The sequence below is a fragment of the Ursus americanus genome, chromosome 3 (genome assembly GCF_024610735.1).
Source record: "Ursus americanus isolate L20-20 chromosome 3, mUrsAme1.1.p, whole genome shotgun sequence".
Taxonomy (NCBI): Eukaryota; Metazoa; Chordata; class Mammalia; order Carnivora; family Ursidae; genus Ursus; species Ursus americanus.
In genome coordinates this window covers 19,853,020-19,876,001 of record NC_142129.1, presented here as the reverse complement: position 1 = coordinate 19,876,001, position 22,982 = coordinate 19,853,020, and the positions used below count along the sequence as shown (strand labels likewise).

Sequence of the window (22,982 nt, the reverse complement as noted above, 5' to 3'; positions counted from 1 at the left end):
CAATCGTATTGGTCCAGATGCTGTGCTTCTGGTCATGTGGCAAAGACAGTGTCAGTGTGGCGTTTTTGACATCCCTGTCACATAGTGACTCACATGGCACTCAGGGTCTTAAATCACAGACCCTTTCCCATGAACTACTGTGAAGCTACATCTTCGAAATCCTGTACATGAAAACATGACAATTTGAACCCACATGTGGGCTCCTATTTAATCAGTCATAACAGTTTTGGCCTGTTGGGGACTTTCTAAATTCAAATTCTATATAGCAATGGACCTCTACATCTTTAAATTCAATGGTCAAGTCTCCATCTTTGGCAAAATCTGACCTACTTGATCACTCTCTCCTCCTGGGGATGCTGTCTTTCGTTAGCCTCACAAAAATCCCTCTCTCTTGGTTTCCATCCTATCCCATTGGCTGTTTCTTCTCAGTCTTTGCTGGGTCTATGGACTTCTTCCCTTCTTTATCTGTCTTGGCTCCCTAAAGCATCTATAGGCTGAACAACTCCCAACACTACTTCTCCTACCTTAATTTCTCCCCTGAAACTCAGACTCCTATAACCCATTGCCTGCTAAAGATTTATAACTACAGAATGGGCATCTTAAAATGGAATCTATCCAAAACAGAACATCTGGCTTTCTACCCCTACTTGCCCCCAAACTTCTCCCCATCTCCATAAAGAGTGACTTTATTCTCAATTTTCCTGACTGCTCAATCCAAAACTTTTAGAATCACAGAATCCCTTCTCACATTCCACATACAACTTATCAGAAAATCCTTACAACTCTGCCTCCAAAGTATCTACAATGTCTTACCATTTTCACCACTGCCCCCACCCACACGCTAGTCCAAACCACCTTAGTCCCTAACCCAGACTGTCAGAATACTCTCCAGCTTCCACCCCTAAAGCCCACAGTAGCCTGTTCTGCATATGGCAACCAAAGGAACCACTTAAGACATGAGTACATAAGTCATTCATATCTCTCATCTGCTCAAAACCTTCCAATGGCTTCCCATGTTACCCAGTCGTTAAAATCCTAAAGTCACTACCATGACCAGAATGCTCTATACTATTTGGCCTTAGCTATCTCTTGATCTTACCTCTTACTATTCTCACCTCCACTCACTCCACCACAGCCACAACTGGCCTTCCTGCTGTTGCACAAACCCTCCAAGCACACCCCTACCTCAGAGTCTGCATTTGCTCTTCCCATTACCTGAAAACACCATTCTCCTGAATTTTAATTGGTGTTCTCCTTCATTTTACACAAGTCTCTGCTCAAAGGTCACCTTATCGGAGAAGCTGCTCTTCTGAGGCCAGCAATAACCCCTATCACAAGCTGCTGGATATCTATTCTTACCCCATTTGACAGGTCTCCCCTTCTTGCATGCAGGCTCCACGAGAACAGAGGCTTTGTTTTGTCCCCTGCTATATCCCCAGTGCTGGAACCAAGCCCAGCCCAGCCTAGGTGTCAATATTAGTTGATAAATGAATTCACTATCCCTTCCAGCTTTGGACCATCTGCAAAAATGAATGTGTGTGTCAACTATATATTTGTCCAAGAAACAGATTTTTTCACGTGGTCAAAAGGGTACAACCAAAAATAATCTCTGTGGTATGAGCAATGGAGGTCATATCTTAAAGATAAATAATGCTACGCTGAGACTGTAGAAGGCCTTGAATGACCAGCCAGAATCTGGTTTGTTCACTACAGGCAATGAAACGTCACTGAAATTTCTTGGTGTAAAATGACAGAAATTGTCTCATAAATAACTTTCACTGGGTATATATTTTTAAAAATCCTACTTAGATCAATGTGGAAGCAACTTGACATTCTCCTTTTTTTATTAACTGGCTTTTAGAACATGTTGACAAGTATGGTTCATTTTGAATGGTCCTAAGTAATTCTCTGCACTAGGGCAGAGACCACCGGGTCATTTGTAAACAGATGCACATGGCTGGAAATAAATAGATTTATGCATCTGAGGCTTAAGACCACATTTTATACTCACAACACATGTATTTCTTATCTAACACCTGTGCACAACTATATATAGCATACACAGAACCTTGTTTTCATATCATACTGATATGAAAGCCAGAGCTCTCTTCTGAGCCAGAGAGTCTGAGAAAAAAGCTGAGGGAACAGACTGGAGGCTCTGCCACGCACACCAGACTCCAAAGAACTCACATGGGTAACAAATACACCGCTCAACAGCTGCCTGCTTCGACAACTCAGTGGCCCAGGAGCCGCCGGGACAACAGAAGTCTTTTCGGCATGGACAGGCTTGCCGTGGAGAAGGAGGGGAGCGGTGGAGAGTGGAGGCTGTTCTGAGGATCTGCTCGCTAACTTCTTCAGAGTGAAAACAGCGGTGGCTGGAGCAGAGGCTCAGAAGCGCTGTCATCAGTCCCTCCAGCCACTACAGACCCCTAAAGGGGTTGGTGGGCAGCAGCTCCAGAGCTGGGAGGGGCCTCTAGAGGGCAAAGCAGAAGCAGATCTGCCTGTGTTGCAGCCCACACAGCAGGCCCTCAGTGGCCCCCCACCCTTCACATGTTCAGGAACTGAAACCAGTTCCTTCACGCAACTGGCAATGTTACTTACATTGAGTTTTTCCCTAATGGTATCTATTCTTGCCTCTAATTTTCCTACCTCTCTTCCAGAATCACACTGAATCCTTCATCACTTGACATGGCAATGAAATCCATACATTTTAAAACATATGCATTTTACAGGTATATATATGCAAATGTATATAATATATACACACACACACATAAAACATTTATACATATGTTTAAATATATATATATATATATATATATATATATATATATATATATATATATATAACAACCTAGGCTTTTGGCAGGCCTATTTGGCTTCTTTCTCTATTCCTGGTCACTTTGACTTCAGGGCCCACATGGGTTGATAAAACGGATTTTTTTCTCTCCATCAGTATATCTTCAAAGTCACTCATGAAGGAACGGCACTGCTCTTCATTAGTAAAATATATACTTTACTTATTCATACTTTTCAGGGTAAAAATATCATTCCAGTTACAACCCTTGAGCCCAAAAGTAGCACTCCTAAGAAAATGACTCAGCCATGGTATTACAGGTGAATAAATGACAAGTGCACCTCCCCAGTCATGAGACAACTTACCTAGTTAATTCATCATCCTTAGAATGCGACATTTGTCCCAAATGGAATGAGTCATTTGGGCATGAGAAGAGTTTTTAAGTTCACAAACGTAACATTTCCTCTGCTATGTTCTTCTCCATTAGTGAAAGTTTGATTATTAACATCCGGAGTTTTAAGAAATCAGTCCTTCCATAATGACACCCCTCATTTCTATTCACTCTCTCCTCTCTTTGGTGAAGCTCGTGGTTGAATTTCAGCTCAGATCTTTCTTTAGCATTTCTTCTGGGAATCCAGAGATTTTATAGGTGGTTAAGCAATTGATATACTTAAACTTTTAGGCCACGCTGATAATTAACTACATCTTTTCACAGGATCATGGAAGCTTATACATTCAGTGGCTACAATGAGCATGTAGAAATTTAGAGCCAGAATTTCACAATAACAAAAGCACTTTCCAAACATTTGCTCATCTTATCATCATCTTCTCAAGACCGGCTAGACTGAGCCATATGTCTTAGCCATATTCCAACCCCAAGCCTTATCATACTGACTAGAACATCATAAATATTTAATAGACTTTGTTGAATGAACGAATGCATTCCCTGAACCATTCAGTGGAGATTCAAATTTAGAGGTTAAGAGGAAGCTAGAAAGTGTTAGAGTCTGGACACATGGGCAAGTCTTTGGCTACTAAAAAGCTTTCCAGGCTCCTAGGAAATCATTACTTTATTGGAGGGGGTGGTAATACTAGCAATTCCTTTCCGGGTAGGGACAATAAGAAAAATGGTCTGTCATTAGGTTTACAAAGAGTTAAATGACCCAGTTGGAAGACCTTAGGGATTATCTACAAGATACAGCACAGTATCATATGAAAATGGAGCCAGACATACCTCAGACTCAGCCTTGCTGCTGTTCTTTACTGCCCTACCTCCAGTGGTTGCTGTGAGCATGAAATCAGAAACGTGTGGTGGTTATTTCTGTGTGTTGACTCGGCTAGGCTATGGCACCCAGTTGTCTAGTCAAACATCAGTCTAGGTATTGCTGCGGACCTATTTTTAAGATGTGATTAACATTTAATTCAGTAGACTTTGAGTAAAGCAGGTGGACCTCATCCAATCAGTTGAAGGCCTTAAAAACAAACACCTTTCTTTAAAGATTCCTTTCTTTAAAGTAGGCTCCATGCCCAGCATGGAGCCCAATGTGGGCTTGAACTCATGACCCTGAGATCAAGACCTGAGCTGAGATTAAGAGTCAGACACTTAACCAGCTGAGCCACCCAGGTGCCCCCAAGATTCCCTTTCTAAAGAAGGGATTCTCCTCAAGATGACAACATAGAAAACTTCCATGAGTTTCTAGCCTGCTAAGAAATTCAGATCCAAGACTACAGCATCGACTCTTCCCTACATTTCCAGCCTGCTGGCCTGTCCTACAGATTTCAGACTTGCCAGCCCCCACAATCCCACAAGCCAGTTCCTTAAAATAAACCTCTCAATCTCTCTCTCCTTGTATGCACGTGTGTGTGTGTGTGTGTGTGTGTGTGTGTGTGTGTGTGATTGGTTCTGTTTCTATGAACCTTGATTAATGGAGTAAGTCAAGCCCCCACATGGTCCCTGACAGAGAAAGTACAAATGTTCATTCTATTATCCACCCTGAATCTATTTCCATCCGCCTATAAAATATATGAATACCTGCTTGCAAGATGCCAAATGGGCAAAGATCCAGCAATAGCAATGACCTGTCCAAGGTCATGACCAGTCTGTAACAATCTTTTGTTTGTTTGTCTGTTTCAAGTTTTATGTAAATTCTAGTTTGTTAACATATAGTGTAATATTGGTTTCAGGAGAATTTAGTGATTCATCACTTAACAGTCCATAACAATCTTAGGATCCAAATCCTCTTCTGACTCATCACCTGTTTATTCTTCTCCTTCCTGTCACCAACCCACTTTTCCACCCCTAATCCATCCAGATGCTAAGCCCACTGAACCCTAGGAATCAGAGTTCCCCTCCAGCGAGGATGCGCTACAGCCATTTGGGCCATAATTACACTTAACCTTGCATATTTATTTAGGATTTCTCTCCATCCTGGCAGCAGAAAGTGTTTCAGTGAGAGCCCAGCTAGCTCAGTTTGGATCTGCACTTGAAGCTCACATGGCCCATCATGCAGTGAACTTGGCCCATAGCCCAGTGTCACTGCTGTGACATCTGCCTCTAAGAGCCTGTGCCTCTAGCACTTTTTTCTTGAAATTTTCTCAGGTTCAACCTGTCTGTCTGCCTGCAGTCAGTGAGCTTAGTCACATAGCCAGCGTTAAAACCACATTCAGATGGTAAAGGACTCTACTCTCCTGCATAATTATCAACTACAAGGTTTAGGGGTGTGGGGGTGTTCTTGAGACTATCCTGAGGTTCTATAATTTACTAGGACTTCCAGAACTCACTGCAAGCTGTTATATTCCATTACAGTTTATTACAGCTAAAGGATGCAGATTCAAATCAGCCAATGGAAAAGGCACATAGCACGGAGTCCAGGAAAGTTCCAGACGCAGAGCTCCCATGGAGCTGCAGACCGTGTTAACTCCTCCCAGCAATGATGTAGGACGTATGCACAGAGCATTTCCAAGCAAGGGAGCTCACCTGAGCTTTGGTGTGTATAATTTGCATGGGGGCTCCTCAGTTGACTGCCGACACAGCTGACCCCTCTGGAGGTAGAGTGGAAATTGCATGGTCCAAAGACACCATCATAAATCACATTGTCCATTGCGGCTCAAGGCCCCCAGGCAAAGAAAGACACTCTTATCCAGTGGGATATTCCAAGGGCCTAGAGATCACCTGCCAGGAGCTGACAGCAACGGCTAGATCTTCCTATGAGTTAACTTAATTTCCTTACTATATACCGATGCCCATGGTTTGTCAGGGCGAGCAACTCGATCGCAGGATTCTATAGCCACCTACCATATTCTTAACGTTGAAAATGAAAGCTTCTTGCCTCAGGGGTCCAGGAGAGGGACTGGGGATGACTCCTTGCTCACCAGACCCACTGCGGCCATTTAATGAGATGGCAGGTCAGCGTGAAGCCCACCAGGGGGTGCTGTGGTTTGTCCCTCAGCCTTCTTCATTGGTACACTCATGCAGGGGTCAGCCCCAATTCTGGGGGTAGCCCCAAACCCTTCCTGCCCCAATGAACTATCCAACTCACTCCTTTCCGCTTATTGCAACCCCAGCTCAACCAATAGTGGATCTTCATCTATTTAAAAATGCCTCTTCTTTCAACTGCCTAGCTTATCACGATTATGTCAGAATAATTGACCAGATTTGCAAACTTTAGATTACTGACATTAAGTGGTGAGATGGCTTAAGCCTTACAAATGAAGACCCCAGAACTCCTTGGGGGCTCAAACCATATACCCGTTTTCCCCACGTTGCAAGGCAGAGGACCCAGACTAAGAGAATGCAGCTGCAGGCAGGAGGACTTGACTCACACGAGAAAAGCCAGAACTGATGACTGACAGGGGTGGTGAGGGAGGCTGTGAGGAAGGCAGGCGGGTGAGCTGTGTGGGGGGTTCAGCCAGATGGATCACAGGTGCAGGGCCAAATAAACAGGTACAAACACTGCAGCCTGATCTACCCCAAGGGCAGATGCTGGGCATCTCTGACAAGGTGTGAGGGCTCCTCCAGCCCCACCTAGGCATCTGCCCAGCATCCTCCAGCAAACTTCTTTCTGCCTCAGGAATGGGGACATTTGGGTCAGGTCACCCTCTTGGTTCCCTCACTCCATCTCACAACTAACTAAATAGGACCTGTCCCATGACCTGCCCTCCCAGGGCCCTGGAAGGGAAGTAGCAATTCTGCTTTGCTAAATGGAACTAAGGTGTTACACCAATGTGGTCAAATAACATTTTCTCTTTAATAAGGGCTCCGATGCCTTCACTCAAGAGAAACCAGTGGCAGAAGAGATGTTTTCACTTTCATAGGTAATTGGCTTAGCTTGGCACCAACCCTGTCCACAGAAGCAAAGAGACTCAAAGAAACTGGCAGGCTTAGTATCTCGATGCCATCGAACAGCACTCCAAGATCATATAGATAAAAAATAAAGAGATTTCTGTAAGTTACCTGGATTTGCTATGTTTCAGAATCTGATTCCAGAGGCCTGGACAAGCCAGCTCACCCCTGCCTTACCCCAGCTGCACCCCTCTGCAGCAAGGTCCATCCTCCCTTCACATTCCCACAGAACCCTGCTTGAGCAGACCCAGCCCTGCGTCCCCCTGCCTGGCATTATCCTGTGAAGACTGGGATAGGGCTGGGCAGGGATCTCACCTTTTCTATCTCTGAGTCCCATGGTGCTTAGCAGGTCAAAATGGAATCGCCAGCTCCTGCCTTAGCTACACTAGCCCTGGTTCTGATCCCCCCTCCCCACCCCAGCTCCAGGAAAAGAGGAAAGCGGGCAGCCTTGTTCTCATTTCCTGACTATATCAGACCCAGTTCTACTCTCTTCAAAGAGAGTGGAATGTGGGGAAAGGCCAGGTGCAGAGCCCCCAGAAACAGTATGTAAACCATGACCATCTGCCAAGACCGCATCTTCAGGATTACAATCTCAGCATCCCCAATAGTGGAGGGGCCAGGGGTGCCCTGGAAGCTGAGCTCAACAATGAGTCCCCCCCCCCCGCCCACCAGTTATGAGGGGGGTAGCAACAGCTATCCAGGGTCCAGAAGGAGGTTGCACAGGGTTGGAAGGTACTTTACACAGATGATGACTTTTCAAATGCTCCTTCTTAATCATCAAAACAAAAACGAGCCCAGTTGACTGGAGGTCCATTCCTGGTTCCTTTAATCCAGGAGTCATGAACTCAGGCCTCTTTCTCAGCCCCACCTCAGGGGGCCAGAAACAAGGCCAGACCTGGTTGTAGCTAAGACCCACCATTCACATGTTCATCTCAATTCCATCACCAATTTGTTGTGGCCTTAAGCCATCTCACCTCTTCCCCTCCAATTATCTCTCCCTCAAATGCAAGTACACTAGCTCTGTAGAGATGTCCTACGGAGGAGAGAGGGGACACATGCCAGGAGGAGCCAGGAACACCTGCAGGCGCAGCAAAAGCTCTATTTTTATGTCCTACCTGAAAGCAACTGTCTCTCCACAGAGTCTGCTGTGTTGCCTTTTCTGCCCATAATATTTGTGGTCGAATCATGCCTGTATTTAAACCAAACACAATATTTAAGCCACCAGAAATAGGAAAACAAAGAGAGGAAGATTCCATCACATGTTTTGGGGGGATTTTTTTTTCAGTCTATTCATCCAGATGGTGATAATTAGTGGGATCGCCTGTCTGTACCTGTTATTCCACCTACAGGAATGTGTAGGGAATGAGTCTAACACCTGTAGGCACGTGGGAGTCTAACAAGTGACGCTGTGCACCAGACACAACCTCTAACTCTAGGAATCACCCTTCGGGTCTTTGGTGGAATCAAGGGTAGAGCTCTTAGTGCCACAGGGACATAAAAAGCCAATGACAACTTGGCCTGAGAGCCTCAGAGACTCCTACTGCTGTTTTCAATAAAGCTGCTTGCACACCCTGAACACAAATGCCTGGTGATAGCGAGAGTAGCCACGTCAGTCACCCAGTGTTTCTTAAAAATCTCCGTATCAGGGCCCCAGTCTAGACCTTTTGATTTGAATTCTTTGAAGTCATGCCTGAAAAGACATCTATTTTAAATCCCCACGTGATTCTGACATTGGTTGAGTTTGGAGTCTTCTGGACTAGAAGAAATGAAGACTTTGAATGGAGTTCTTGGTTCTGCCCCAGGCATGGAGCTAACTTCCTGTCCTTGCTGTGTAACTCTGGGCAGCTCACTTTCCTCTGGGCCTGCCCACCTCTCAAAGAAGGATGTTGGACCTAAGTGAATTCCTGCTTTATTCTAGAAGCCCTACGGTTTTCTTGGAGGTTCCAGAAGCTTCTAAGGGGAAGGCGGGAGGAAGAGAATAGTTTGGGCTTGGGGTTCCCTGCCTCGGGAGTTCATCATGGGGGCTGCTAAAAATCTATTTACAATGGCCTGACATTAAGCAAGATCAAATGTGAACATCTGCCTGGGATACAGGAAACACATAGCCCTGGAAGTAGTTTAAGGTGGCTTAAATGGGCACAGTTATTTAGAAATCATATTCTCCAAATGGCAATCCCTGAGGGAGTCAAGGATTTGGACTGGGGGACCCTAAGAGTATCATTTCATTTCTGGGAGTTGTGATTGCCTCATCCTTTAAAGTAAGGGTTAAACTGGGGTTTTCAAAGGATTAGGGTTAGGACGGTCTGCATCAAATTCAGATCCCCCTATGCTGTGAGCAGACCTAGGCAGAATGTTACCTGTGCCTAGAACCAGGGTGAGTCAGCTGATCCCCTGGGAACATGGTGCACAGACTCGACCTCACTGCCGTCTGCTACAACTGAGTTGTGCACCTCCCCCATTCATATGTTGACGACCTAACCCCAATGTGACTGTATTTTGAAGTAATTAAGGTTGGATGAGGTCATAAGAGTAGGGTTCTAGTCTGACAAGATTGGTGGCCTTATAGGAAGAGACACCAGAGAGTCTCTCTCCACATGTGTACTGAGCAAAGACTGTGAGGACACAGTGAGCAGGCGGCTGTCTGCAAGCCGGGAAGGGAGCCCTCACCAGAATCCGACCCTGTGGGCACCCTGATCTCAGACTTCCAGCCTCCAGAACTGTGAGAAAGTAACTGTGTGTTTATGCCACCCAGTCTGTGGTATTTTGTCAGGGCATCCTGAGCTGAGACACCATCACACCATGATGTTAGTTTCCTCGGCCACAGCCAGCTGAGGTAGCCCCCGGCTATGTGCGGATATCACATTCTGCCTTATGGCAGCTACTGCATCATAAAAAAGTCACTTGCTTCTATTTAGAGGGTAAATCTTTCATCCCGCACTAAAATGAAGCCCTTTGAGGGCTGGAAGTTTGACTTTTTTTTTTTTTTTTTTTGGTGTGCAAAACTGTTCATGAGGTCAGCATTATCAGACATTTTAGCAGATGGAGAAACGGAGACTCTGAAGTTGGTGGCTCATACCCAGCCCCACCAGATGGAGAGAGGACCACTGGCAGAAGGTACGCCTCCAATTTCTGCCTCTCAGTGTTTGCTACTGTGCGATTTCCCTTTGGGGCCCCAGCTCAGTGAAGACCTATTGACGGAGTGAGTGTGGGAAGGGAAGTGATGGCTTCCTGGTGCTTTGGCTACTTCTTACCCTCCAGGACAGATGGAGCAGCAGTTCTTGTGGCCCAGAAGTTGGGCATCCTTGCGCAGGGGGACTTCTAACACGAATGGAGCATGTTTCCTTGGTGGGCCACGGTGGGCCTGGCACAGCAGAGCAGGTGCTTCTGTGTTTCGCTCCAGGAAGTCCTAGAGAGTGAGGATGCTGTTTGTCAGGTTAGAAAGGCCTGTGGATTCTGGAGCACCAGGCATGAGCCAAGTTGATAAAACACAATACTAACAAGGTTACAATTTTTGGGTTTGTTCCTACACTAATAAACACCTTAAAATTACTTGTCTAGAGCATTTAGATTTAACTAAGCACTTTCATAAACAATGCCATTTATTCTTTACAACAACCCTGGGAGGCAGATCTTATCCCCAGTTTATAGGGAAGGAAATAGCCTCGGCTGTGATTAACCAAATTCACATAGTGTTTGAGCAGCAATGCCAAGACATGAAGCCCTGTGTTCTACTGCACACCCAATGTTCTATTTCACCCAAGGTTTGCCTCACACAGAAATCAGTAACGATTCTAGGCTGTTCCTCAACTCAGCCACATGTAATCCTGTGCTATTGGCTTTGGGGTGTGAAGTGAACAGGTGAAAATTTGGACAGACTTAATATAAAGCGGTGTTTCTCAAATGGAGTTCCAGGAGTTCCTAGCAAGATGTTCCAATGCACGTTTTAAAAACAAGAGTCAGACAATTCTATAGTCAAGTTTGGGCAACACTGCATAGCGCCTATTGTTTTGAGGTAATTACGTTAACCCTTAAAGGCTCTGAAAAGTCCAATGAGGAAGCTGGTATAAATTTAATTCATCATTTGACAACATAACCAATTTTTCTATCAACATCTTGGTTCAGAGAAAAAGTGATGCAGGATGTTGAAGTGTCATTAGCTAAGAGTACAGTGGGCATTTGTTCACTATGACAGAAGTAAAGGATTATTGAATTAAAAGGAATTAAAGCTACTATCATTGTCAAATAAGCATGTTTAATACCTCTCTTAAAACTTGTCACTAAAAATATGTTAGCTAAATCTCTTTAAAGGATTAAATCATGTCATTGTTCATGTCTAAGTGTATTTTCACTTAGAGGATTAATAAACAAAACATCAACTACTTTTGTTCTTATTTTATCTCACTTTCCTGCATTTTCCAAGTTTACAAATAGGTATCATTTATAAACTATCCAAAACAAGTGATTTAAAATAATCTGCCACCCAACAGCTAAAGATTTAGGACCGAGAGTGGACCAGGGGACCAAGGGAACAGAGGAGGAAATCTCAGTGTGTAGCCTACGAGGTAGAGATACAACATACTGGAAGGTATTGAAAAACCGTGGGTTCAAAAGTGCTTCTGTAGGTATGGAAAGGTAGGTTTTAGATATGTAGATTTACAGATCCAAGACATACATACACCCCAAGTCTGACCTATGTGTGTCCCCGTGTGGCCAGAAGGAAGGACGAGGCCGGGGAGCTTGAAGGGCAACGTGACACAGAGCAGTACTCAGCTTACAAAGTGGGAAATGGGGAGCAGGACAGCAGCATGGTCTGACACTCTGCAGCCCTTCCAGGATAGACAGGGCAAGGCTGTGTGCAGGATCAACTGGAAACAGGTAAAACAGCAGTGGCTGTGATAACGGAAGCTCATGGTTAACCCTTACCCTGTGCTAGGCACTGTTCAGAGAGCTTTATGATTGACTCATCTAATTCTCTCGACAACCCATCTTCATTATATAGAGGGAGAAATGGAAGTAAGACAGGCTAGAGAGCTTGCTCAAGTTCACAGAGCTAGTAAGTGGCTGCCCCAGCAGCTCCCTCCCCTGAGAGATGGTCAAGGTGTATCTGACCCACACGCCCTGAAAATGGAGGAAGAGAAAGGCACATACGTCCATTTCAGAAGGAGGAGACTGGCTATGGAAGCTCAATGCAGGACCCAGAGAGGCCAGCCCTGCCTGGGAGGACAATATGGAAAACCAGAGCTGGGGGGTGAAGGCCTGGCCAGAGTCTAATCAAGTCGTTCATGTTCCCCAGGCAGATGAGGCCAGGCGAGGACTTAATTCCCAGGGGCACAAAGGTAGTTTGTGACTTAGCAGGGCTTTAGTTCCTTGTAGGCTGGTGCCTTGTTCGGTGCTCCTTCCACTTCCCACATCTCATGTCAACTGTAGGTTGGGGCAGGTCCATGACAGGCAGAGACTAGGGTCTGGGGGTACACCAGGAAGATCCACTGCTCTGGGTTGGGGAGCCAGGCTTTAAAATGCTTTAGCTTTGAAGGGGCCCTTCTCCCTCCCCAGCCCAATGAGGTACTGGCCCTGACAATGGCCCCTTCAAAGCTGAAGTATTTTAAAGCCTGATAAACTAAATAAATCATCTGGTTTGGTTAACCCAGAGCTGAGGTTTAGATGACCTCATTAGATAATTAGGGACTCAGATGAGGGGGAGGACCCTCCCTGAAGAACTGGGGCAGAGCAGGGTGGGTACCCACAGCATGAGGCCCACCCTGGGCAGGAGCAGCATAGACAGAGCAGCAGAGACACAGGGGCGCCAGGAGGAAGGGGAGGCAGAGAGATGAGAAAGACACCAAGATGCCCCTCCATATGCATGTACATGCACACAGCCTTTGAGCAGCCCTGGTAGGCTTGCTCTAAGATCCTCCTTTACCCCAACATTCTCTTCCACACATGCCACCTTCTTCTTCGATTAGATTTCCTTTCCTAACATCACTCCCCTCCACTCTCCATCCTCCCCTCCTTATAGCTTCCACCCTCCTCCCTGAAGTGGAGATGCATGGGCCTGAAAAGCAGGGCTCACAGTTACCTTGATCAACGAGTAAATGCAGGTAAAACACCCAGAATGGGGTCTGAGACTTAGTAAGCACCATGCCTTACTAGTTTCCCCCAGGCAGTATTTTGCCAAGGACATAAACTTTGAGGCACTACTTAACATTTCATATTTTTAAAAAGTCCAAAATGACTCCCAGTGTAATGCTGCTCCCAATTTAACAAACAGGAGAGGAGTGGGTGGTGCAAAAGAGATGCTGTCAGTTAAAATTCAAAGCTGGTCCCTCAGTCTGTTGGCTCTTTAGTTGCACACCCTCCATGCTCATCTTTCCCCAAATAGCATCTCAGGCACTATTTCACTTGCTGCTATATGCCCCAAGAGGTGGGGTGGGCCAGGGCATGAGTTAAAACCCGACAGCACAAGCTAAAGGTATAGCTCTTTCAGAACTATACCTGTAAAAGAATGAAATTGGACCCCTTCCTCACTCCATATACAAAAATCAACTCAAAGTTTGTCACAGACCTAAATGTAAAAGCTAAAACTATAAAACTCTTAGAAGAAAACATAGGTGGGATGCTTGGGGAGCTCCGTAGGTTAAGTGTCCGGCTCTTGATTTCAGCTCAGGTCATGATCTCAGGGTAGTGAGATGGAGCCCTGTACTGGGCTCCGTGCTCAGTGGGGTGTCTGCTTCTCTCCCTCTCCCTCTGCCCCTCCCCCACTCATGCACACACTCTCTCTAAAATAAAGAAATAAGTCTTCTTAAAAAAGAAAACATAGGAGTAAATTGTTATAACCTTCATTTAGGCAACAGTTTCTTAGATACGATGCCAAAACCACAAGAAACAAAAGAAAAACAATACATTGGGCTTCATAAAGATTAACAGCTTTGTGCTGCAAATGATACCATCAAGTAAATGGAAATACAACCCACAGAATGGGAGAAAATATGTGCAAATCTTATATCTGATAAGGAATTTGTTTCCAAAATACGTAAAGAAATCTTACAACAGTAAAAAGTAACCCAAGTTAAAAAATGGGCAAATAATCTGAACAGACATTTCTCCAAAGAAGATATACAAGTGGTTAATAAACACGCAAAGAGATGTTCAACATCCTTTGTCATCAGGGAAATGTAATTCAAAACCACTGTAGGGGTGCCTAGGTGGCTCAGTTGGTTAAGCAGCTGCCTTTGGCTCAGGTCACAATCCCAGGACCCTGGGATCAAGCCCCACATTGGCTCCCAGGTCAGCAGAGAGCCGGCTTCTCCCTCTCCCTCTGCTTGTGCTCTTTCTCGCTGTCAAATAAATAAAATCTTAAAAAAAAAAAACAACACAGTGTAACACCACTTCACAACAACTAGGATGGCTATGATCAAAAAGACAGACAAGGCAATAAGTAATGATGAGGATATGGAGAAATTAGAACCCTCGGATACAGCTGGTGGGAATGTAAAATGGTGGAGCCACTTTGGAAAAGTGTGGCAGTCCCTCAAAATTTTAAGCATAGGTAGGTACCACAGGACCCAGCAATTCCACTCCTAAGGATATACCCAAGAGAAATGAAAACAAAAGTTTACACAAAACCTTGTACACCAATACTCACAGCAGTATTACTCATAATAGTCAAAAAGTAGAAACCCTAATCTCCATCAACAAAATGTGATATATTCATACAACAGAATATTTGATTATAAGAAGAAATGAAGTTGTGGCACAAGCTACAGCAGGGGTGGACCCTGCAAACATTGTGCTGAGTGAAAGAAGCCACATAATGTAGGATTCCATTTTTACAAAATGTCTAGAACAAGGTACTCGAGACAGAGAGAAAGTAGATTTGTGGTTGCCAGGGACTAAGGATTGGTGTGGGAAAATGGGGAGTGATTGCTAAAGGCCATACGGTTTCTTTCCAGGGTGATGAAAATGCTCCAAAATTAGACTGTAGTGATGGTTGCACAACCTTGTGATTTTGCTAAAAGACACTAAAATGTATACCTGAAAAGGGGGAACTGTATGGCATATAGATGATATTTCAATAAGCCATTCTTATTTTTTAAAGATTAAGAAAATAGCATAACCCCATTACGAAACCAAAAAGGCCAACTTAAATGTCCAGTTTTGCTTTTGACTGGAATTCCCCCAGTTTGGCAATACTGACAGTCATATATTGACTATAAGTTGATTCGTAGACCTAAATACCTTCACTCAAACATTTGGGTATTTACCATCTGCTAGGTCTAGTGCTAACACTAGTGAAAATAATACCTGGGGTCAAGATGAAGACAACAGTGGGCAGCAAAGGCTGTCTGCTGGGGAGGAGGCTCTGGGCCAAGAAGGAGGCCAGGACATGTGGCCTCTCACTTCACCAGCAGGAGCAGGGGATACTATGATGCCTCTAAGCCCCCAGTTCAGGCCTGGGGAGAGATTCCCAACTCGAGAGGAAGAGCCAGACCACTTGAGCTCTATCCACCGTTGACTCTCCGAGCTCCCAACTGGCTTCTAAAATGTTCCAAGGTTTCCTTTCTCTAGACAGGGATCACCTCCATCTCAGCAGAGGCCTACCTCTCGGCACTGGAAGCAAACCCCCTCCCACCCAACCCCAGAGCTCATGGCAGCTTGGTGGTCTCTCTTGCCATGATGGAGATGGTCTTACGCCAATGCCTGTTAATGACCTGGGAGAAGCAGGGCAAACAGTATGCGATGAAATTCAAAGATGATACTAATTTGGGAGGTGCAGGAAACACCAACCTTCAGAGAGAAAGCAAACAATCTGTGGAGGGAGAGGTTAGAAACCCAAGGCAAATGATCACCAAGCGAGGCGTGTTGGAAAACAGTGTCTGTTAACCAACACTGCTGGCAGAGAGAAGAAGCAGAAGCCTGTTCCTTGAGGCTCAGGAGACACAACTGTTGATTTCAGCTCCTGATGATCATCTACAGCAAATGAAATGAGGATGTGCCAATTGAAAAGGCTGTGCAATGTGGAGCCATTAGCTCAGCCAGTCCAAGCAGAGCATGCCAACTCTTCTAGCAAAGACCTTGGTCCTACCATGATAGAAAGATATTTTTTCAGGGATATTTCCATATCCTCTGGCATTCTCTTGGGTGGCATTAACAGAAACTTTTGAGAACAAAGATTTATCAGGACTGACACAAGACTCTACAAATGTTGCCTACTGTGAGTTTATAGATGAGATCTGGTCAGTTGAGCAGGGCAGCAAACAGGTGCCATAAAATGAAAAGCTGGCCGGGGCTGCAGGGAGGAGTGGGCAGAAGCAAGAAAGGCAGATCTCTGGCAGGCCTGGGTGGGCGGTCAGGGGGGGTTGGAGGAAGCACAATTTGCTGATGAGTTGGGGCTGGGGGAAGAACAAGCTGTTATGGACTGAACAGTGTCCCCGAAATTCATACATTGAAGCCCTGCCCCCAACGTGGTGGTAGCTGAAAATGAGGCCTTTGGGAAGTAATCAGGGTTAGATGAGGTCATGAGGGTGGGGCCCTCACGATGGGATGAGTGGTTTTATAAGAAAAAGAGACACAGCTATGAGGAAAAAGAGAGGAAGCAGCTATCTTCAAGCCAAGAAGAGTTTCCTCACTAGGCAACAAATCAGTTGGCACCATGATCTTGGACTTCCCTATCACCAGAACTTCGAGAAATAAATGTCTCTTGTTTAAGCCACCCAGGCAATGGTATTTTGTTTGGCAGCCGAAGCCAACTAAGACACCAGGTGTCCACAATCAGGCAAATGGCGCTACTTACATTATGGCAAGGGACTCAGGGAACATTAACTCACAACAACTGCTGAAAAACCCTGTATCCCTCATGCACTCAACAAATATTTAAGAATCGCTACTCTCCAGATACTGGTAACACAGCATGGAGCCAAAAACAGGGCCTTGCTCTCACAAGGTTTATATTCTATGGACTTCACCATACGGCTAACAATTCAATAAAGACATTTCTCTGTGCCCCTGAGTGAAATTCCTCCAAATAGTGTTTTCCTAAGACTTACATTGATGTAAGGATATACTTTAGAATATAGCAACTATTTTTTGCCATTCCAATTAAAGCTTATTAGGAACGAGACACTGTACGAAGCACCTTATTACACCAGCCCTTTTGGGGACAATATTCTTTTTTTTAAAATATTTTTTATTATATTATGTTAGTCACCATACAGTACATCCCTGGTTTTTGATGTAAAGTTCGATGATTCATTAGTTGCATATAACACCCAGTGCACCATGCAGTAAGTGCCCTCCCCACCACCCATCACCAGCCTATCCCATTCCCCCACCCCCCTCCCCTCTGATCCAATATTCTTATCCCCATTTTACAGACGATGAAACAGACTTGAAGAGGTTTAAGTAAGTTCCCAGAGTTCACACAGCTTTCAGGTTAACTGAGCCAAAACTCAAGGTAAGGTCTGTGACTCTAAAACTCTGCCGTAACTGTGTCTTCATGGTACAGTGTGCTATGGTTATGTACGCAACACTCAGCATTCTTTCTGCAAATAAACACCTTCCACTAGGCAGGAATCATTATTCTGAAGGCCAGAACTCTCCTCTTGTCTCTCAGCAAACTTGAGCATGAGAAGGGTCTCTGGGGAGCCGAGCATTCCCTGACCTCACTCCCAGAGGATCTGATCTGTAGGTCTTAGGAGATGCCTGGGGAATCCATAATCTAAACTCCCCAGGTGTTTTGTCTTTTCAGATGCATAAAAGTCACATGTATTATTATCCTATATAGCAAATGTTTTTGCCTATTTCTTTTTACCAAACGAACAGGGGCAATTCCAATTTTTGTAAATTCAGAAAGCAAAAATGGTTTAATTGGATTTCTTTCTTAAACATCTCTAAGATATAATTCACCTACCATAAAATTCACCCATTTAATGTGCACAATTCAGTGTTTTTTAGTATATGCAGAGTTGTACAACTATTACCACCAAAAAGAAACTGTACCTTGTATCAGTCATTCCCCATTCCCCCTAACACTTACCCTGGCACCCACTATCTACTTTGTCGTCTCTGTGGATTTGCTTTGCGGGTTTTCAGGGCTCATCTGTACCATAGCAAGTATCAGAATTTCATCCCCTTTCCTACCAAATAATATTTCACTGTGTGGATATGCCACATTTTGTTTCTTCATTCATCAGCTGGTGGAGATTTGGGTTGTTTCCACTTTTTGGCTATGATAAATAAAGCTGCTATGAGCACTCATGTACAAGTTCTTGTGGGGGCCTAGCTCTTCAGTTCTCTTGGGTCTATTTCTAGGGGTGAAATTGCTGGCTCATACAGTAACTATGTTTAACTGTTTGAGGAACTTCTAGACCCTCCCAAAGCAGCTGCACCATTTCACACTCTGAGCAGCATATGAGAATTCTCATTTCTCCACATCCTCGCCAACACTTGCTAGTGTCCTTTTTAATCACAGCCATCCTAGGGGGTGGGAAGTGGTATCTCACTGTGATTTTGATTTGCATTTCCCTAATGACCGGTGATGCTGAATGTCTTTCCCTGGTCTTATGGCCCATTTGTGTCTCTGGATCTTCTGCCCATTTGCCATGTGATTCTGATGTACGTGATTGGGTAATTCATTTCACACTGTTCCCTTCGGAAGGATTAAAAGTCTAACCTTGAGCAAGCATTTGGTGAGAAAGAGGCTGAGGTGACTGAATGTGAAGATATCATTAAAAAGCCAACCCCTGCTGGAAAAAAAAAAAAAAAAAAGCTAGCCTGAAGTCGGCACCACAATAAGGGAAGCTCAGGAAGTGGGAGAGGGAGGCTGCATCTGTGTTAAATTCAGATGGATCAGGTTTTCAGCCCATGTAACACCAAACCAGCTCAAGCACATAAAGGGCAAGGAGAAATGTACCACCTCTCATAACAAGAAGTCCAATGGTAGACCAGTTTCAGCGAACGCACGGGCTCTTCCCACATTTTACCTCTGCTATCCGCCATGTCTGTCTCTGTCCTCAAGCCTGTTGCTCCATGATCACAGGTAGGCACCCAAGCTCCAGCCTCGAGCACTCACACAGCAACATCCAAAGCCATCAGGGGACATTAAACCCAGCCTAATGTCCCTATTTAACCTTCCCAGAAGCACCCAGAAAACTCCCCACATCTCATTGGCCAGAATTAGATCACATGTCCACGCCTAAGCCAATCACTAACAAGGAAAATGAAATTACTATGATTGGCTTAGGTTATTTAAGGTTAATCCCGGCAGCTGGGAAGGCAAGGCAAGTTGCCCCCGAAAACACCTGGCCACCTGATAATTGAACAAACTCAAAGAAGGATACTGTTAGGCAGGCCACAGTGAACATCATCACAGTCTGCGTGAGATTATGGGAAAAAGCACTGGAAGAGACCTCGACCTTCTTATACTACCCTCTACCGATTTATAGATTTTCCCGAAGGATGTTATAGACCAGCCATAATCTTTTTAGTGCCTAGTAATGCTCACTCTAAGGACATTATTTATGTGACTTCAAGCTGTCTATAAACCAGGCAGTGGCCCAAGTTCTCCTGGCTCTAAACGACTGTCAGGTCCAAGTGGATGGTACTTGAAGGCGAGCCAGAGTAGGTGGGTGGGAGGGTGGGGGGGTGAGTCTATGGACCCCTAGACTTCAGACCCATGAGGTAGGTGGTGCAGGTATCAAAATAAATCCTGAGAAACAGCACGTTCAGGAGAGGTGAGGGAACTGTAAATAATTAGCTGTTTTGGGCAACTTGAGATGGTGGTAAAAATTGTCCAGGAAAATATGTGCAGAGTTCTCAGAATTTGATTTTTTAATCTTCTAGCAATAGGAAAAGGGCACAGTGAGGGCGAGTGGTTGAGGCTGACTCGGTGATATTTCATGGGGCCCCCAGGCACCTGCTCTGCACCTGCATTATTGAGCAGCTCCGGCTTCAAAGCCAGTGACCAGTCACCACTGAACATGGCTTGAGAGTTCCAAACCAAGTTACTTTTCTTTGGAAGTCTTCTTGCCTCAGGAGACCTTGGGAAACCAGTAGGAATGTGGAAGTAAGAGTTTTATTTAGAATGGCTGGGCTCTGCGCCCTGCACCCTCCTGGCCTACCTAGGGCCTGCGGAGCGGTTGCACCTGCGACACCCTCCGGAGGCAGCAGCAGCAGGCATGCACGCAGCCTGGTTGCTTCTCCATCTATCACTTCCTGGGTGGCAGGCCGAGGGAGGGAACATGATGAAGTTAAGCAGATGTCTTGGAGCTCAGGGAAGGCAAAAAAGGAAGTAGGGAATTTGTCTGACAAATGCCGGCAAGCAAAACTAGCATCAGCCACAGGCAGGAGGCTTTCTGTGATTCTTCCTCTACCTCAAACCTCAGTAACTTTGCACAGGAAAAAAAATCTTGCACTAGTGCAGCCGGTACATGAGAGAACGTGGATGAAAAGAATGGAGCATTTACTGAAGGCTTATATTGTACAAGGCACTGGACTAGAGGCTGTGGCGGGTGGTGTGCGGTTACAGCAGTTTACAATAAACAGAGATGCCCTGAAGGTCTTGGTAGCAGGATGAGGTAAGAGCAGAAAGGGGACCCTGCAGCAGTTAAGAGCCAGACTTCTGGGGAGAAACGGGACTGGGTCCAGTTTACTAGCTGTATGACCTTTGGCAAATTACTTAACCCCTCCAAGCCTCAGCTTCCTTAACTGTGAAATAGGAATAAAAGTACCTAATTTATAGAATTACTGCAATAAGAGATGATGTATATAAAATGCTCAATACAGTGCTTGGCTCAAAATACCCCTCAACAAATGTGTTACTAACTGGGAGGTATTGTCAAGGGAGCAGAAATGACTTTGTTGTAGGGATAGCTTTAAACCTGTTTAAATTTATTTCGAACACTTCTTATTGTGAAGTATGAGAGACAATAAGTACATAAATGTACAGCCCAGTGAATTATCATAAACTAAATAGATAGATTTACCACGCAGGCAAAGAACGAGTATTACCAGGACCCCTGAAGACCCATTCTTGTCCCTTCTCATCAGTAACCTCTCTGATCCCCAGAAAGGTCACTGCTATCCATATATGCTAATACTTCAATTTTCTTCAAGTTTAACCACATAAGCATCCATCCATAAACGCTATCATGTACTTTGCCTTTTTAAGTAGTTTATATGAATGGAATTATACAATAAGTATTACTACTACTTTTCCTCAAGTTTGTGAGAATCGCCCATTTTCACATATAGCCCTAATTCGTTCATCTGTAGTAATGTATACTATTCCATATGCTTCCATACATATTTTTACTACAAGGCACATTTGGTTGTTTCCACTTTGCAGCTAGTATGAATGCTATTGGGTGTTCTCTGGGATGTACTTAGACATGGTATTGCTGGGTCATCAGTTATGGGCATGTGCTATAGAACGAATGTGTGTCCTCCCAACATCAAAAAAAAAAAAACCTAATGCCCAGCGTGATGGTATCTGGAAGTGGGACCTTGAGGGAGGCGATTTGGCCAGGAAGGTGGATCACCCATGAATGGGATTAGTGTCCTTATAAAAGAGATCTCCTAGAGCCCCCTTGACCCTTTTGCCACGTGAGGGTCCAGGGAGAAAACAGCCATCTAAGAACCGGGACCTGGCCTGCACCAGACACCAAATCCGCCAGCACTTTGATTTGGGATTCCCAGCCTCTGCAACGGTGACAAATAAATCCGTGTTGTTATAAGCCACCCAGTCATCTACAGTAGTTCTGTTATAACTAAAGCAGTATGTTCAGCTTTAACAGGTAATGCCAAATCATTTCTCAAATTGGTTGTACCAATTTGCAGTCTTACCAGCAATGTATTAGAAGCTAGTTGCTTCACATCCTTGTCAACACTCCGTATTTTCCATCTTTTTAATTTCTGCCATTCTTGTGGTAAATGGTGGCATCTCATCGTGAATTTAATTTGCATTCCCCTAATTAGTAATGCTGTTGAGTACATTTCATATGCTTATTGGCCATTTAGATATTTACTTTCTGTGAAGTGCTTATTTCAGTCTCTTGCTCATTTTTCTGTTCAGTTGCCTTTTTCTTACTGATTTGTAGTTCTTTATATAGTCTGGATATGAGCCCTTTGCTGGCTTATGCTTCACAAGTATCTTGTCTTTTAAGGCCTGCCTTTTCACTCTCTTCATGGTGTCTTGATGAACAGAAATTCTTAGTTTTAAAGTGATCCAATTTATCAACCTTTTCCCTTATGGTGTTTTTTGTTGTTTTTTTTTTTTTTTGGTATCCTGTTTAAGAAATTTTTCCTTACACTGAGGTCACAAAGCTATTCTTCTGTATTGTATTCTAGAAGAGTTAGTGTTTTGTTTATTCATTTAAATGACACTCCAATTAAAACCGGCTCGAGTATGGAACAAAGTAGGGTCCAGTCTCCCTTTTGCTCCATATCGATATTAAATTGACCCAGCATTACATATTTTTTATTGAGATTTGACATACAACATTATAATAGTTGCAGGTATATAACATAATGATACAATATTTGCACATATTGTGAAAAGATCACCACAATTATGTCTGATATCCATCACCACACATATACATTTTTTTTTCTTGTGATAACTTTTAAGATCTACTCTTACTCCTCTTGTGACTTTCAAATATACAATATGGTATTATTAACCATAGCCCCCATACTGCACATTACATTCCCATGATTTACTTTGGAGCTGGAAGTTTGTACCTTGACCACCTTCACCCATTTGGCCAATCCCTCCCCCCCTCACCTCTTGCAATCACCAATCTCTTCTCCATTTTCATGACCTTGGGTTTATCGGAGATTCCACGTATA

General features: G+C 44.4%; 1 protein-coding gene across 1 annotated transcript in view; it reads right to left on the bottom strand.

The window, feature by feature from the left end:
• The window catches only part of PLXNA4 (plexin A4), a 590,507-nt gene that overhangs the window by 559,063 nt on the left and 8,462 nt on the right, over positions 1-22,982 (bottom strand). Inside the window, exons 2-3 of the mRNA XM_087860822.1 lie at positions 10,391-10,545; positions 8,255-8,328 (exon numbers count right to left, since the gene is read on the bottom strand). The gene's annotated coding sequence lies outside the window, so the exon portion shown is untranslated. The remainder of the gene's footprint in view (positions 1-8,254; positions 8,329-10,390; positions 10,546-22,982) is intronic.